This window comes from Sardina pilchardus, chromosome 6 (genome assembly GCF_963854185.1).
Source record: "Sardina pilchardus chromosome 6, fSarPil1.1, whole genome shotgun sequence".
Lineage (NCBI taxonomy): Eukaryota > Metazoa > Chordata > Actinopteri > Clupeiformes > Clupeidae > Sardina > Sardina pilchardus.
Genome location: NC_084999.1, coordinates 4431322 through 4435668, shown reverse-complemented (window position 1 = coordinate 4435668; position 4347 = coordinate 4431322). Strand labels below are relative to the sequence as shown.

Below are 4347 nucleotides of genomic sequence, written 5' to 3'. Positions count from 1 at the left end.
TGATCAGCCCAGTTCAATATGTTCTGGCCTTTTAGCAGTGAGATGATCAGCCCAGTTCAATATGTTCTGGCCTTTTAGCGGTGAAAGAATCAGCCCAGTTCAATATGTTCTGAGGATCAGCACAGTTCAATATGTTCTGGCCTTTTAGCAGTGAGAGAATCAGCCCAGTTCAATATGTTCTGGCCTTTTAGCAGTGAGATGATCAGCCCAGTTCAATATGTTCTGGCCTTTTAGCGGTGAAAGAATCAGCCCAGTTCAATATGTTCTGGCCTTTTAGCGGTGAAAGAATCAGCCCAGTTCAATATGTTCTGAGGATCAGCACAGTTCAATATGTTCTGAGGATCAGCACAGTTCAATATGTTCTGGCCTTTTAGCAGTGAGAGAATCAGCCCAGTTCAATATGTTCTGAGGATCAGCCCAGTTCAATATGTTCTGGCCTTTTAGTGCTGAGCGGATCAGTACAAATGCATAAAGACATTTTTGTCACTGGAACTGACATAATACTTACAGTATATAATGATACTGTATGCATACAGGCCAGTGTCATAGGAAGAAAATGTATTCACAACTTAAGTATGAATTCGATACAGATGTTTTTATACATTTACAGTACACTCAGTCTTGAACTGAAAGTACTGCACACACTTTCAGTCCATATGTAATGCAAAGGATTTCATCTAAGCCTGCTGCAGACATAGTTGTTCAGCGCGAGCTCTGCAGTCGGCTCCCCACCCCCACAGCTTTCTCAGGCGACTCTTCACCACCCAATATTCATTCTGAATCTACTCTTGCAGAGTCTGCAAAGTGAGGTTGAATTGTCTGTAATCTTAGTCATGCTTCACATGTGTTATTTGCCGGCAGCTCACAGCCTGTAGGCATTTATGATGCTGTGAGCTCTTGCACAAGCTCAATTATGAGTATTTGCATGTTGATCAATGACTGGCAAAAGCATTGAAGATTAGAGTGATAACTCCGTCCACAACTATTACAAGAATATCCTGTGTGTGATCTATGACTAGTAACCCATGGTAACCACTGCCTTCCTCTTCTGGTGAGAGCAGTAGTTGTAGCTTACACATCATCCTAAAGGTGTGAACTGTGTCGGTAATAGTAAGCAGCTGATAACATGTTGTGATATGGACTGGTGTGGAGAAGAAACATCAAATTGAAGAAGCTACAAACAGAGCAAAAATGTGAAACCACATACATAGCTCATTCATACCAGTGAATACACAGAGAACAGTCATTCAAAGCCTATTTAAATAATGTGTAAGTGTTTTTACTTACTTACTTATCCTCTTCGTCCCAGTAGGGGCATAAGGCTGCAATCACACCCTGCCACTGAACCCTGTCTCTTGCTTTGGCCTGTGCTTCACCAGGAAAGACCCACTCCCTTCAGCTCCGTCATCACTGTCCTTTGCCAGGTGTTCTTTGGTCTGCCCCTTTTGCTTTTGCCGATTGGTGTCCATCTCAAGGCAACTTTGGGTGGTCTTTGGACGTAGTAAGTGTTTTTGGATTGCATATATATATATTTTATTATGACCGCCGTGTAGGTGTAGTCAGATTTTTCCTTTTTTCTCAAAGATGATACGGAGTCACTGTTTTTTGTTTTGATCCGTTACCCCCCTCCGGACTGGAGCCCCTGAAAGGAGGGGCGCACGGACACAGTTTTCTGTGAATATTGTGAAAACCGTAGGGCCTAGTAGAAGGACCACATTTTTGTATATTGGTCTTAAGGGGCCATGTCAACCAATCCCATAACCACTCATTTCATGTATAGCGCCACCAAAAGTGAGATGTTGTAATCACAGGACAGGTATCACAGGTACACCAACTGGCCTGTAGATGGCCGGACACAGTTTTCTGTGAATATCTAGACAACCTTAGGGCCAAGGATGACCAAGTAATTTTTCGTATGTTGGCATCCAGAGGCCATGTCAACCCATCCCATAGCCACTCATTTAATGTATAGTCCCACCTAGTCAAAAATGAAAAAGCAAAAATGAGGCATTGTAATGGCAGGTATCTTTGGTTGACGGGTTCAAAACTGCACGAAATGTTAAGTGTAGGATCATTATGCCACCTTCTGAATGTATGCCAAGTTTTATGTCATGTTATGTTTGTTCATTGGGGACCATACAGTAAATTAATATATGTTCACATTTAGTGACTATACACTACACACATGCATGCACACATATATAAGATACATGCACACACATGCAAGCACACACACACACACACACACACACACACAAAGACACACACGTACACACACAGTAGAAAGGCATATGCACGCACACATAAACACGTACACGCCACACACCCACACAAACATGCAGACACATAAAAAACAGACACACACACACACACACACACACACACACACATAAAACACACACACACACACACATTTAAATTCCTTATTTGGATTAGAAGATAAGCATATCATGGCATAATCCAAATTTGATAGAAAAGTGGCCAATAATCCAGTCCATTATGCACATTAAGGCACATTATGCACACACCTACAGTACGCCTCCATTTAAAGCTTCCAATTACTGCTGATACAGAGCAATATCTTGTCTGTTTTTTGGCCTTCTTCTCATGTAGTCCACAGATCTGCAGGCCTCGTACACACATCTTGTGCACATGACTTGAATACCAAAAATGACTGGACTCAGCGGCGGTCATATTTTGTACCGCTTTGCGGTACATCTAGTTTTATTTGGGTTAATTATTTGTATCGCCATTTCTTGCCATTGATGGTGTACAGTATTGTTATATTTGATCCCTTGGGGATCAATAAAGTATCTATCTATCTATCTATCTATCTATTTATTACAATGCAAGCTTTAGACTGAAATGTATACATGATTACATATGTCTGCCTATGGTAATATGAACAGCTCTAACCAGGGATGTAGTGGAGGGTAAACACAGTTTATCCACCTCTTATTAGAGTTTATCCACCTCTCAAAAGAGTTTATTCACCAATTGCAACTTTAAAAAAAAAAAAAAAAAAACACTGTATTATCCCCATTCATAATGTACTCATCAACACTCTAGGAACCAGTTGCTGTAATACCACTGGTATTGATATAAACATTAGACAATAACCTCCACCATCATCAAACATGTTCTGAAGGCCTTTAAAAAATAATAATAATAATCTGATACCGCGAGGCACTGTCCACCTCACCGATATCCCAGAATTCATAGTTCACCCTCCTCTTAGTTCACCACTGCATCCCTGGCTCTAACCGTATTGCTTTGATGAACTCATGAGGTTGGTGTGAAGAACTCGCCCCCTTGTGGACTGAGATGTCAAATACTCTTATAATATTTTTTGTTGTGTTTGTTTGTAATGTTTCTTATTTGTTTTCTGTAGGATATATCTTGATTGTTCCATTTTTTTCTTGTACAGAGCTTATCTTTTTCTATATATGGGAGTTTACTCTTTAATGTTTGATTTTTTACTTTTTTTAAATTGTTATTATGACTGTTTTGCTTGTTTTTTGTAAAGCACTTAGGAAAGTAATAAATAAATACATTTTATTAATATTATTCTGTTTTGTGCATTGTGCAGGCCTCTGTGCCGCGCTAGGAGCCGCTTGGTAAAGGTTTAAATGGGTTCGACCTTAAATTATTTAATTCAATTTAGTCTCAAAACTGTATGGAGCCCATAAAAGGTCAAAGGGTCATTAAAAACCTGACGCTGTGAGCACGGAAAGTAAAATATTCGCACATTATAGCCTGCAGCGCACTCTAAAATAGGCTACATCTTGAGCCTAATTTACTCAACTGAAGGGGTATTTTGAACAATACTCTTATCTCGTGGGTTCACAGACTCTTTAGCCTTTAGCCTACATGAGCCGCGAGCTCAGTTCTCCTAAAACGTGCGCACATTTAACAAATTGTACTTACGTAAATTGAGCTCTGAATATGGTGATAAGATCATAAATCGCGTCCTCACTGCAGTTTCCTTAATAAACCAGCCATTTATTATACATTTAGGTAGCTTCCAAAGTATTAGGCCTACATTTTAACCAGAGCAAGATATGCAAACGGACACTTGCGTGAGCTCGTGGAAAAGCGTTGCATGCCTTCAGTTCAGTCTCACTAACGATAGGCCTATGCCAAGTTGTTTGCGCTTTCTCAGTAGACCTAACCTCGGCGGCGTTAGATTTCGGTAGAAATGTGTTCACTCCAGATCCATTGACTTCTTTGAGAAGTTTTGCGGACCCGGAGTCTGTTGAGTATCCAATCTTAAACTAACGTCCCCAACCGAGAAGCTTAAAAACTGCGACCAGTGCAGGAAAAATTCACTAGGGAGGAAAGGTTTCC

At 40.4% G+C, this 4347-nt stretch overlaps 1 protein-coding gene across 3 annotated transcripts in view; it reads left to right on the top strand.

Annotated features, from left to right (window-relative positions):
* cabz01093075.1 overlaps positions 1-3561 on the top strand; it is an 8427-nt gene extending 4866 nt beyond the window's left edge. For 2 of the 3 annotated variants that reach the window (XM_062538185.1, XM_062538184.1), the window contains exon 4: positions 1310-3561. The gene's annotated coding sequence lies outside the window, so the exon portion shown is untranslated. The remainder of the gene's footprint in view (positions 1-1309) is intronic. The other variant, XM_062538186.1, reaches the window with a different exon arrangement.
* The last annotated feature ends 786 nt before the right edge of the window (positions 3562-4347 follow it).